Source organism: Danio rerio, chromosome 16, assembly GCF_052040795.2.
Source record: "Danio rerio strain M-AB ecotype USA chromosome 16, GRCz13ab, whole genome shotgun sequence".
NCBI lineage: Eukaryota > Metazoa > Chordata > Actinopteri > Cypriniformes > Danionidae > Danio > Danio rerio.
The window spans coordinates 37,735,034-37,749,053 of record NC_141036.1 but is presented as its reverse complement, the minus strand read 5'-3'; the positions used below and the strand labels follow the sequence as shown (position 1 = coordinate 37,749,053).

The window sequence follows — 14,020 nt, the reverse complement described above, 5'->3', positions numbered from 1 at the left end:
ATGAAGGAAAGTCAATAAAAGTCACCTTGTTCAACTACAGAGTTGAATTTTCAACATCATAAGTTGGCAGCGCAGAGATGAAAGACCCATAATGCAATTCACAACTGTAAATAAACAATTATTAATTACAAAATGCAGAAATTGTAAAATCAACAGAAATTTTTACAGTGTACAATGTTAATCATCATGACTTATGAACATGATAGTTATTTATTCATTCCTTCATTCATTTTCTTTTTAGCTTAGTCCCTTTATTAATCTGGGGTGGCCACAGCAGAATGAACCGCCAACTTAACCAGCATACTATATGTTTTAACCCATCTATTGGAAACATCCATACACTACAGACAATTTAGCCTACCCAATTCACCCGTACCGCATGTCTTTTGACTGTAGGGGAAACCGGAGAACCCAGAGGAAACCCACGCAAAACGCAGGGAGAACATGCAAACTCCTCACAGAAATGTTAACTGACCCAGCCGAGGCTCGAACCAGCGACCTTTTTGCTGTGAGGTGACAGCACTACCTACTGCGCCACGCCGTCGCCCTGATAGTTATTCAAAAACATAAAAATGTAAATGTAAACATATGACAGGTCATGCATCAAGTTATTAATTCAGTGTTACGCTATTGTATTAGTCAATGCACATTAGTAATTGATAATTATTTACTATTCATTTACATTACAAAAATATATCAGGAAGCTAAAATAATTGCAACGTCTCTCCAGTCAGTTTTTGTAAGGCATGTCTTTCCCAGCAGGAGTTACCTGTTCACTGCCACCTCTGGCGCTCGAGGGGTTAATTCTATTTTGTCTGGGCATGTGTGTGTATGTGTTTCACCGAAGTGGTTTGTATGTGGCTGTGTGTCTGTTTGTGTGTGTATGTGTGTGTGTCCGTGTAGCGCCCTGCCTCTATGTGTATGTAAAGGAGAAATTTGCCTGTCCTTGCCTAAGTGAATGGCTAGGATTAAGCTGACAGCCCACCTTAGTGATGGCGAAATAATTGGTTGTTCAGCTCTGTCCTTGTCAGAGCGCTGACAGTTCTGCAGATGTCCTGCGCGGTTCTCCAAAGGTTAGGCTCAGCTGGGGCTGCCGTTCATTAATCATTCTGCTCTGACAGTGCTCTGAGCAGCCCACAGCTGCCACCCCGTCCCCCTCAATTTCTGTCACCGCCTACCACCACAGCCACCGACCCCCCCACGCCAACCATCCCGATACACGCCCGCCATGTGTACATTTAAACACACATTTGCATCCAATAAGATCATATATACAAACGCTCGTACCAAATGACGGTGATGTATGAACAGACTGGGTTAAGGTGTCGCTGTGCTTTGTGATAGATCAATAATGTTAAGATACAGTGTGTACAGCAATAGTCTTGTCTGGTAAACCAACTCAAACTAGGATTTTGGACTTGAATATGATATTGGTGCTGCCACAAAAGCCAATGAGGTTTGTTTTGAGGCATCAAGTAGGTATGGTTGAGAATATGTTTGGAGAGAAAAAAACATAATAAAGAATCTCTCAGATTTTTCTAAAATTATCCTTTTTTGTGTTAGGAAGACGACCACATTTTTGTAGGTTTGGAACAACATGAAGTTGAAGAAAAATTAAAAGTAAGAGATTTAAGTACATTTATTCTATGGTAAACTAACCTTTAAGTTAGGGCTCTGCGATATTAGAAATATTGGACATTTATATTTTATTTTTCTGCAATATATATTGCGATATGAATACAATTTTACTAGATGACTTGAATAACTCTATTCGAGAAACCAAATCATTAGTTTAGATTGATTGGGGTGATTTTGTAAGGGTGTGAATAGTTTATAAAAATAATAAACAAATTGCAAGCAAGAAAACAGAACAAAGAAAAAAGACAAATGAACAGCGCTTAATGGTTTTCCTAAAGAGTCAAACAGTATTCAGCAACAGAAATAAGAACGAAGAAATGTAGAATAAAATGCATAGCCCTTATTATATTGATATGAAGTACAAATGTTCTTTATTAAAGTTACAAATGTTGTACGTTATTGTGCTCGAATGCACTCTTGAAATGCCTTTAAAACACATGCAAATGATAGTTTCACTCTGTCACTTATGTTATGGTTAGACTCTGTAATGATAGTGACATCACAGATCCTGCTATTGCGGACACACACATTGTAATGTCAATGCTGAAATGATATATTGTGTAGCCCTACTTTAAGTGGACCTTGTTATGTTGATTTTGTGCAAAAAAAAACATGTTTTGACTGTACACTTGAAATAAACCACAAGTAAATCTGTCATAATATCAAAATATGCACTACAAAGATCAGGCCATCAACAATAGCTCTCCTTCCTTCCCCATGTATTTACCTTAGTAAGTTTTAAATTTTGCTCCAGAATATAATCCTAGTTCGCAGACATTTTTAGAAGACAAGCTAAATGCTCCAATGGCACTAGAATTTACCCGTAATGGTATTTAACTGTTGTACAGTTGTAACAAGTATGTGTAAACGATTCCTCAGACCCGTGCAAATAAAGATCTGCTACATTTCCGATGCTTTCCGAACTGTATGGGGCAACATGTAGCCCGTTTCCACTGAGTGGTACAGTACGGTATGATACGGGTCGGTACGGGTCACCTTTATCAGGCTTGCGTTTCCACTGCCAAATGGGTACCAATGGTGGAAACGGCATAAAAGCGTACCAAACCATACGAATTCAACAGAATTTTTTTGTTTTTATGGTCACATCTTGTGACATCATGAGATGTTTCTGCGTCATTTAGATTTTTTTGGTCATATATTTATTCATATTTTCATATTTTAGTCAAACCACAACAAAGCTGAATTGCAAACATACCAAGCCCATTTTTGCTGGTCTCTGACCACTTTTTTGGTATCCACAGCCATTCACACTAACACAAATGAAAAACACAAGCAAAGCAATCAGACTAGAGTTGGCTTTTATCAAACCAAACCTTTCAAGTGTGAACACACCCTAAATTATGATTGGCTTGTAGCTTTTTAAATTAACATAAAACCCTGTTCCTCATTGGCCAGCTAAGCACCTCATCCACCAATCAGAATCATCAACCCAAAAACACATAAAACTGATCAATTCCCAGACAAATTAGACCACTAACCTGCTCCACTCCCCATGATCACACACTGTCCCTCGCATTCCCCTAAATCTAACCTCTCTCCATCTCCCTTTTCCTCCATTTTTCTCATTTTCCCTCTCTCAGCTGTGGCTCTGTCTCTCAGGGGGCCAAGTGCTCATTCCTGTGTCTGTGTGCTGCTGTCGATTGGGCACTAAGTGCTGTGAAGACCCCAGATAAATCCTCAATTACGGCCTATCTGCTTCTTACAGCCACTGATTAACGGTCAGGCCCTGTGGCCGGTACTCTCCCTCCCTTGCTTTCTGCCTGTCTTTCTTTCTGCCCACTGGATACAGTAGAGTAGAAGCAGATTTCCCCAGTGTCTGGTCAGTTCTCCTGAGACCTCCAAACACCAGATGACCAGCGGACATTCACAGTCAACTGCACTCAAGTGTGCAAGCAAGTAAAAGACTGAAAATATAACATTTTTACACTTTCACAGAAATGTGAGAGCACTGTTTAGCAGTATTAATGTAAATAAATATTTTTTGTTCTTCAAATGCAATTGAAATATTTTCTTATTCTTCTTTAATGTGGTATTGTTATAAAAAAAATACTATGATTTGCCTGTAAGAGGCAGTTAAAAATCAATCAGGAGATGCATAGAAAGTTGACTATTCTGAATTCTAAAATGTGGTGAACAAAAAAATACACTGATAAGCATCAAAGACTTCTAGAAGTTTGCAGAGTTTTTAGTGTTGGACACCAATGCCACATCAATAATATCTAAGTTTGCATGTTTACCAGCATGTTTGATGGATGTTGTTTGAACGGTGGAAACTGAAGGTCAGATCAATACCTCTTAAAAAAGGGATTTCGGACAAAATATGGATGCATGAGCTTTGCGGGTTTTGTGTTTCTCAGTTTGAGATATTCACCTCTCCGATTCTTGACTCCCTAGAGTGTTGGATCTCAGTATGGTAGGACTACGGTCGTATATCTGGATAGATATTATTGATCATGTTATTTCAGTGTGGTTAAGACTCACCGGCCTCTCATCATGTCTAGTGATTCGCTCATCTGACTTGCAAGAACTTGATTGATGATGTTACGGATATGACAAAAAAGTTCCGGTGGGATGCTAATGCCGTTGCACATTTTCCTTAACGGCTCCAATGACTGAGTGGCCTTTGCCTGACATCTATGGAATATAATCGACTAAAATAACCAATATGCAAACGAGTTTATACACTGTATACCAATACACAACAGCTGGAAACTGGATTAGCGATAGAATCTGTAGCATAAACTACAAAAATGTTTTCCAAGACATCAATTCATTTAGTTATACTTGCAATAATCTTAATGAATATTTAATTGTATTAAATAAATGATTTTTTGTAGTCTTTCAAGGTATTAGAAATACTAACTTACGAATCTGTGTATTATTAGTTTTCTAAAGGGATGAAAAAGTTATAAGTAAACTTTCAAATAAGTATCAAATCAAAATGAACAGGTAATTTATTAAACATAATTAACTAATAATTTAATAAACATTTGCTGTATACAGTTAATAATTTAGTTCACACTGTAAAATTGGTAACAGTGTAGAAACAAACACCAATGTTATTACTGTAAATTATTATTGTGATTAACAAAAGCTGTAAAGGAATTGTTGTCATAACTTTCACAAAATGTAAACTAAACAAAAAAACAGCAAGTGTTTAGCAGCTTACAAGACATTTGCAAACTTAAATATGGAAATAAAAATGTATAAAAATCAAACTTTACAAAGTTATCAGTACATGGGTAAAAGTTTGCTATAAACCATGTGTAAGACTTTCTAAACAATCTAAACGATAACTGCAGTGTATAAAATGCTGGGATCCATACAAATTTCTTCAAGTTGTCCAAATATAAACTAATTAAGTTAACTTAATTGTTTTTACCAAAACAAGTGGACTGAACATAAAACAATTAAGTTGTCCCAAAAAAAACTCAAGAATATTGTCTATTCAGCTCATTTTTAATAAGTCAACAAGCGTAAAATATTTGTTCAGAAATCACTAGCAAATTCAGCAATAACAAAAAAATATTCGTGAAAATGTAAATGTGGAACATAGACATAGACTGCAGTTACTTGTAAAAATTAATATTTTGTTTTTAGGGTGGGGTGCAATGTAAACTTGTAATATGAATAATTAAATGCAACTACACTGAAAAAAAATTGGATTTTTTTAAGGTAAGTGGTTGCATACAATTTCTGAATTGTTTGCAACCACTTACCTTAAAAATCTGTAAATTCAATTATTTCTTTCAGTGACAAAATGTATTCAATAAAAATTACGTCCCTCATTCATAAAATATATTCATACTATTCATATTTTACAAATCATATTAATATTAAGCCATTATGTACCATTAATATCAGAATTGCATTTTATTTTATTCTTATATAAGGCATTTTTAAATTCCAATATATATACTTCAAAATTAATATTAAATAAAATATTTTTTATGTAGAAAAATAAATAAAGGTGTGTTCAGAACGGTAATCTTGCTGTGATGTACTGTCAACACACCAAATTGAAAAAATTCTTCAAAAAACTTACAAAGCCATTTTAGTTCAATAAAAGCATGTGAAAAAATAAATACTTTATATACTTTCAGTAGATTTCATGAAAAAACAACACTGTACTTTATGCTGAAAATGAATAATAGCACAGACACCATAACATGACATATAATGTTTACAGGAAACTTTACAGAAGGTTCACCTTATCAAGCAGCTTACAGTGTTGAGTTTCATCTATTGTGTGGCCAACAACAACCTGAGAAATGTGCTTGCATCAGCATGTGAGTAGATGTGTTTGGTAGGAGGTTGGGGGATGGAAGCGCTGACGACAAACATGATGTTGGGGAAATACCCCCCCTTTTTCACAGGTTAAGGCGAGACCTAGCAAAAACATTTTACATGCACTTGTTAATTTTGAGATTTTGGGCTATTCACCAGTATTTTACTGCAGAACAAAGAAAACAGAAAAAAATAAGTGTTAAACTTAATATTTTACCACACTTTGACTTTGTACATTTTTAATATACAAAGAATTAATTGATATACACTGTCTGTTCGCAGTATTTTCAAAACTATAGAATGATAAACAGAGATTCTCAAAATTCCATCTGTAAAATAATTTGACTGTAATGCGTCAAAAATGTAAACAGTTTTTAATTTTGAATCTGTCTTGATCAAATAGTTTAATTTCTGTGCTAGAACTGTAAATAACTCATGCACATTTAATACACCATTGCCTCATTTTTATAAATAAACAGTTTGCAAAACTTTTAATACAAAAATGTTAATAAAATCAATCAACTTTGGAAGAATGGTGAAAATGGCTTGTTTATTATCTTCCCTTATTCACCTCCAGTGCCTTAAATAAAAACATAATAGTGAAATAACAATAAGCCAATACTTAAACACATGTATAAATGACAAAAGAATCCTCCTCATTTATAATTGCATATCAGCTGTCATAAAAAACAAAGGGGATCAATGGGAAGTTTCTAAACAAGCACACAAACACACATCTTAATGGAATCCACCAGTGCAATGCTCTCATAAACAGTAGTCATGTGACCATCATGATCATGTGACTGGGTCCTCAGAGGAGCTCATCAGCCTGTATGTAGATGTGTGGTGAGTGAGTGATTGCCGAGGGCTGGAAATTGGTGTAGTGAGCTTCACAGGGGAATTGCAGCACACACATACATACACATATGCAGGCAAGATTATGGCCCTGTGCAGAGTTGCCACGCTGTAGCTGCCGTTACCTGCCAAGTATTAATATATGGTCCTGTGTGCTCTTAAAGGAACAATACACCCATGGCCTTCAGTGTGTCTGAGGGGTCAGAGGCCACTGGAGCACTCTGCATACGCCCTTATACATGTATAAATTAATCTTGTTCATGCAAAGCACATTCCGCACAAGGTTATGATTATTATATACTACTACTGAAGAAGATACAATATGTTACTTGCATTGCACTATGAGTTTATAATAATACATTAATTTATTATTATATATATACAGTTAAAGTCAGAATTATTAGCCTTATGTTTTTATTTTTTTTTTTCAGATTTACCAAATTATGTTGACAAGGCAAGGAAATTTTCACAGTATGTCTGGTAATATTTTTTCCACAGGCGAAAGTGTTATTTGTTTTATTTCGGCTAGAATAAAAGTAGTTGTTAATTTTTTTAAAAACTATTTTAAGGTCATTATTATTAGCCCCTTTAAGCTATTTTTTTTTCAATAGTCTATAAAACAAACCATCATTATACAATAACTTGCCAAATAACCCTAACCTGCCTTGTTAACCTAATTAACCTAGTTAAGCTTTTAAATGTCACTTTAAGCTGTATAGAAAAATATGTGTCTTGAAAACTATCTAGTAAAATATTACGTACTGGCATCATGTCAAAGATAAAATAAATCAGTTAGAAATGAGTTATCAAAACTATTATGTGTAAAAGTGTGTTCTCTCTGTAAACAGAAATCAGGGGAAAAAACAAAACGGGGGTCTAACTTTTACAGTTAATGTCTTATGAGCCCTTGTGCAATTTTTTTTTCTTCATTTTCAAATATTTCAAGTGATATTTAACAGAGCAAAAACACTTTTGCAGTATTTCCTAAAACATTTGCTTTCTTCTGGTTGAAGCATTTTTAGTTGTTTGGAACAGTTTTCACATTTTTAAAAGCAAATTTTATGGTCAATAATAATAGCCCCTTTTTTAAAGATTTGTTTTTCTGATGTTTGTCCAGTAACTTGCCTAGTTAACAAAATAAGTTAATCCTTTAAATGGCACTTTAAGTTGAACATTAGTATCTTGTAAAATATTAGGTACTGTCATAACTGTGATAAAAAATGAAATTAGTTATTAGAATATAGTTATTAAAACTATTATGTTTAAAAATATACTGAAAATAATTCTCAACGATAAATAGCACTTGAGAAATAAAGTATGATAAAAAAAATGTAAATAGATGGTTTCAACTGTGTTCACAATTGAACTGTGTGTGAGAAATATGCATTTTTTACATATACTAAACATGAATAGATGAGAGTCCCAATTGGGTGTCTGCATTATATTAAATTCACAAAAGTCATTTACAGCAAAGTTTAACACTTTAATATTACAGTTAATACATGCTTTGGGACTGCACTGGAATTATTAAATGGCATAATATGTAATCAAATGATTCTTGTCGAATTTGACTGACAAGATTTTTTGATGACAGGCATTTTAGTCTGTCTTCTGATAAATCATCCTTTTTCTCGCTCAGAAAAAGAAAGATATATTAAATAATTAACTTTTTTTATTTAACCGTGTTTTTTGGTTTATGTGTATGTCTTTGTTATTTTATCACTTTTAGTGGTTTAAGCTTAATCAAATCAAAACGTTTTTTTAACCTCTATTGTCAGGATTTTGCCACTTCAGAATTTAGAGTCCAGAAACTAGTCCTGTCTTCTTCTGTATGTTGTGCTTAGCTGGAGTTTTCTCAGGCCGAGCACTCATATCCTGTCTTGATCTGTTTTGTCCGTGGCATGCTGTTTCATTCTCAGCGCTTCATTTAGTTTGGTTTCTGTTTTAGTGGGCGCTGGGATCAGAACATGCAAGTCGCATGTGTGAGTGCACACATAGTGGTAGGTGTTACCATGTATTGCGTTCTTCTGTTGGTGTGGTGTTTAGCACGTGGTTCATGTTTACATGTGCTGTGTTCTTTAGCTTTGAGTGTCACGAAAACACCCAGTTAATGGGTTCTCTCGTTGGCTGCGTCTTCTAGTCCTGTTTTCTTGTGAGTACATGGCTTGTGTTGTCTCTTTATGTCATGTGTTATCCTCTCTATTGTCTAGTCCTTTTTAACCCATTTAGTTTATTATGTTTACCTGTTTTTGTTAATTTGTTCTTCTTTATAGCTTCCTTTTGTCTGCTGTTCTGTGCCAGTTCGTTGTTAATCTAGCATTTTGTTGTGTGTTGGGCCTCTCCAGCCCTTCTTTTCCCTGCTAGCCCAGTCAAGTCTTGTTTTGGTTACTGTTTTCCACTTGTTTTTGTTGTCTTTTTGTTTTAATTTCATAATTAATAAATACCTATTTTGTATTGCATTTGAATCCTCACTCATTTCCCTTCCACCAACTGTGACACTACTGGTGTTCTGACAGCTTATTGAAAAAACCATTTGAATATGTAATGTAAATGTAATTTAATGTAATGTGTATTCATACAGCACATTTATTGCGTATGGCCATACACCCAAATCGCTTCTCACAAGGGGTGGGGGTTCTCCAAACTACCACCAGTGTGCAACATCCACTTGGATGATGCAATGGCAGCCACAGGACTACAGCATCAGTGCGATCACCACACACCAGCTATAGGTGGAGTAGAGAGACAGTGATAGAGCCAATTTGGTGGAAGGGGATGATTGGGAGGCCATGATGGGTAAGGGCCAATGGATGGAATTTGGCCAGGACACTGGAGTTAGACCCCAACTCTCTACTAGAAGTGCCATGGGATTTTTATTAACCACAGAGAGTCGGGACCTCGGTTTAACATCCCTTCCGAAAGATGGTTTCAGACAGTTGACAGACAGAAAGACAGTATGGTGTCCCCCTCAGTTTTACTGGAATTAAGGACACCTGCTGGCCCCTCAAACACCCTTTTCAACAGCAACCTATTTTTCCCATGTGGTCTCCCATCCAGGTACTGACCAGGCTCAGCCCTGCTTAGCTTCAGTGAGTAACCAGTCTTTTGCTGCAGGGTGATATGGCTTTATCACAAATAAACAAAGTTTTGCCCTCTGACTGTTTATAATAAAACTGATTTTGCTGTACATGTATCTCAACAAACTTAAAGTAATCACTGTGGAGCAACACAATTTTCACCATCCAACAAACCAAAAAATTCAATTCCTCAAAGGCTGACACAAAAATTCACAGAACATCACCTTAAAAATTTGTACATACCATATATTCACCAAAACCCTCAAGACATGAACCAAAGACACTTGCTCTCTGATCAGTTCAACATTCTATACCTTCATACAAGAGATTCTACAAGCACCCTGAACTATCTGATCCCAGTCCTACTGATGCTGTATTCAGCTCAGCCAAGTTCCCTTGGTATAGTGGAGTGAGGGGGTGATTTGTTACTCGTCTTGAGCTGCTCATTTCCCCATGCCGCGCTTTCTTACCTCCGCCTCAGTGCCGTGATGAATAGCCGGCTGCATGGAGGAGAACGGCCACACCACAACCAAGGTTACAGTAACCTGGGCTCTTGTCTTCAGCTACATGCCTCTAATTAGCAACCCATAGAGATGCTGAGAAAAAGAGAAAAGGAAAAGGGTGGAAGGAGGCCAAGCTCTATGTTTATGGGCTCTAAATCTGCATGGCAATTTTCGTCCGTCTCTCAATCTCCCTCTGATTACCTGCCCCCCACTAAAGGTGGTTTGTGTCGGCGTGCGTCTCTTCTGTCACTGATCACTTCTTCCGGCCTGCCTGAGGGAGATTACACATACACACACAACCGTGATTTATCAGAGAAGAGAATAGGATGGACTCCTCTCTCACTGACTCGAGCTGAGGAATCTAATGGATTTATGAGCTGGAGATGCTGAAACAGAGATAGAGGGTGAGAAAGAGAGATTCACATGGCTTATGTTAGTTACTTGTATAAAGAATAGATACAGTGAATCCAGCCAAATGGTATATGGTTGAGGGAGTGCTGTAAACATTAAGTCTGTTCTCATTATATAGTACAGAGAAATTGCTTAATACACTGTATAGGGGCATTGAAATGATCTGAACAGCAGGGAAAGATCTTATATGCTTTGTTTGAATATTATTAACCAACATAATGTACAGCTAGTAGTCTTTGCTGAACGACAATTGCTTGGTACTACACTGATATGAATGATCAGTCCACTTAATAAGTGACAAGTTAATAAAAGCTTCTGTTTAATAATATAGTTGTAGTCTTATGCATCTCACTCAATTTTACCATCCAAAACACAACAAATAGGATTACCTCCCAAAACAAACTTCTGAAAGTTGGGAGACTCTGTCAGTTTGCTAAAACAGTATCTAGATAAAGACAGTACTAGAGAAAAAAGTGCCAACAATAGCAGAGGTGCCAGTTGTAGAGGTTGAGAAAACAGACTTGGAACCGGGTGGCCAGTGGACAAAGAGTGGACATTGAGGATGTTTCTGTTCCTGGGTGTCAAATGATGTGAGGATTACAGAATTACATTGTTTTGTAAAATCCCTAGAGAATTCCTTAATAGAAAAATAAAAATCTTTTGCAAAATTAAGTAAAAATGAAAACATTATTAATGTATATACTCTTACATGTCTATTCAACAAATTTTCATTAAACAGCATCAAGCGGACAATTAGATTTAGATGCAAAGCGCTGTTAGAACAAACAAGAACTGCCATGTTTTCAAACTCAAAGACATCCTAGAGATAAAGTATGTCATGTGAGACCGCAAAGGCTGAAAACGCCACAAGCATTACGAGTGCTTCATGTGTGAAGTAAACACAGCCTTGCAAGCAGAACATGCAAACGTGGTGCACAGTACTACTTTGCATTTAATAATGCAAAATCTGTAAAACAGAATAACATTCCATTTTAACCACTGTATTCTATGCCTCAATCTATTTTTCGCTCTCTTAAATGTCCCTAGGATGACATCGGGTTGAGTAAATATTAAGGATTAATCTGTTACTTCTGGAATGAACTAACTGAATGTTAGTTCAACAATTATTGTAGTTATTGTGCAGGCGGGTGGTCGTCTATTCCACACCTTCTCAGGCCACTAGACACAATCATCCCTTGACACAAACGTACTGTTTCTCTGTTCTAAAATATCAGGGTGCATGTCTGTTGTAGCCTTTACTTGTTCACTAGTGGAAACTCTTGCTGCCCAGTGCCAGTGCTAATTGCTTTTGACATTGTTTGGCCTCTTGCCGCCCAGTTTAGGACAAATCCTTCATTCATGCGGCGAGGAACGCTCACAAGACCCTCGACCCCTTCCCTTCTCCTCCGCCTCCCGCCTCTTTAATTAACTGCTAAGAAACTGCGAGGACGGTGGTGGGAAATTTGCACACAAAGGGCCGGTGTCTGGCCTCATCCCTCCATCCTTTACACTAGTGCGCTCTTTCTCACCTCACGCATCCCTTCATTTTGATCCATGTTCTTGTCCAGTACAACAAAGAAAACTGACGGAGGTTGCTTTTTTCATGTCTTGTCTTTCTTCTCACCCACCGCTCTTTCTATTTTAAAAAGGCAGCCTTTGCTTTAACACGACTCGCTGGAAAAAAGCCCATCGACCTCGTTCCTCCCTTTCATTTCACTGCCTAGCTTTTTTGCTTTCTCTTTCTTAGTTGCTCCTCATCCGATACTCTTTTTTTCTCTCTCTCTGTCATGCTCTTCCATCCTTTTCATGGCTCTGCTGAGGGTCGCGGAGCCCTTTTGTGTGGTGGCGGATGGCGTTTTGAGGCAGTTAGCCGACTGAGTTGAGTGAGAGCCCTCCAGAGAGGCCTCAGAAGAATGCGGCCAGAGCCGAAGTGTAAACAGGTGGAGATCTCTATTGTGGAGCTCCGCACAGTTTCCCGTACAGCACACACACTCAACATTCCTCCATCCAGCCACTGTCAGTTATTGTTTTGAGATTTTTTTTTCCTTTTTCCCACTTTTTATTCAGTCCCCACCTTTCCAAAAGCAGCCCTTTGTGCTCATGTTGGGCCACAAGCTCCCAGTGGACCCCCCCCCTTGCTCTCTCCCTTGGCGATCTATGAGGCATGGTCTGAGAGAGAAAGATGGAGTCTTGACTGGATCTGTGTCTGGGTGACACAAAAGGACAGGCATTGCTATATTCATGCTGCCAGAAATCACTGCAAGGTATGCATCATACATGCAATTGCATACTGACTTTCAATAGTCTGCTGTTAGTATACTGTTTATTAATTTGTCTAAATTATCTTAGCTAAGATTACTAAATTATTAATAATACTAACTAACCATTTAACAGTTTTCATAACAGATGTAAAGTTTAAAGATTACACTTGTTTAGACAGAAAATATTTCAGTACAACAATGGGAAGATATTCTACATTATATACACTCCTTTTCCGTCAGTGCCAATTATGGTATGATTCAGTGTAAAATTCTCCAACGCACACATTGGACCAAAATTATCCAAAATGTATCTTGATGTATTACCATTACATGGTTCTGTGACTGGGTATCGATTAAAATATCTTGGTTTAATTTGATTCTGATTCCAAAGCTCTCATTTAGATTAGATTCAATTCTTGATTCAATTTATTAAAATACAAATTTAACTGATATTTTTAAAAATGAACAGTGGAGACTGTGGAGACTGAGTTTATAAATGGTGAATTATAGAAAAAAAATTGATAAATTCAGCCTTGGCCAGCATTAGACACTTTAAAAAACATAAATTTGGAAGCATGTATATAATATTTCCATATATAATCCTTTTATGGAGGGCTTACACCATTAGAATTAATATAATTAACACCTTGGCTAGCACTTAGAGGACACAAGCTAATGGAATTTCAGCCAAATATTTCATGTTGCGCAGCATTCATGCATGTACACTAATAAGACTCCCTACTGCTATATGGCAACTAGTGTATTTGCAGTTATGGATATTACTGCATTAATAAATCAAATAATATATATATATATATATATATATATATATATATATATATATATATATTCAGAATTGCAACTGACCCAGTTGGCTCCTCTATAAATGTTTTTAGAGGCAGGGAAAGAAGACTACTGGCGAAAGCCTGAACACATGCAATCACACATGGTTATATGTGTATGCTGA

At 36.6% G+C, this 14,020-nt stretch overlaps 1 protein-coding gene and 1 long non-coding RNA gene across 49 annotated transcripts in view; one reads left to right on the top strand and one right to left on the bottom strand.

Moving 5' to 3' along the window:
• The window catches only part of LOC147840339 (uncharacterized), a 328,044-nt gene that overhangs the window by 153,901 nt on the left and 160,123 nt on the right, over positions 1 to 14,020 (top strand). The gene's annotated exons all lie outside the window — the stretch shown is intronic.
• LOC147840340 (uncharacterized) overlaps positions 1 to 14,020 on the bottom strand; it is a 357,076-nt gene that overhangs the window by 259,304 nt on the left and 83,752 nt on the right. For 7 of the 48 annotated variants that reach the window (XR_015511622.1, XR_015511635.1, XR_015511634.1 and 4 more), the window contains one exon: positions 5,825 to 6,048. The exons of 34 other annotated variants lie outside the window; for them this stretch is intronic. The gene's annotated coding sequence lies outside the window, so the exon portion shown is untranslated. Of the gene's footprint in view, positions 1 to 3,682; positions 4,294 to 5,824; positions 6,049 to 9,087; positions 10,475 to 10,582; positions 10,653 to 14,020 lie in introns of those variants that run through there. 7 more of the 48 variants (XR_015511621.1, XR_015511627.1, XM_087287364.1 and 4 more) reach the window with 5 other exon arrangements.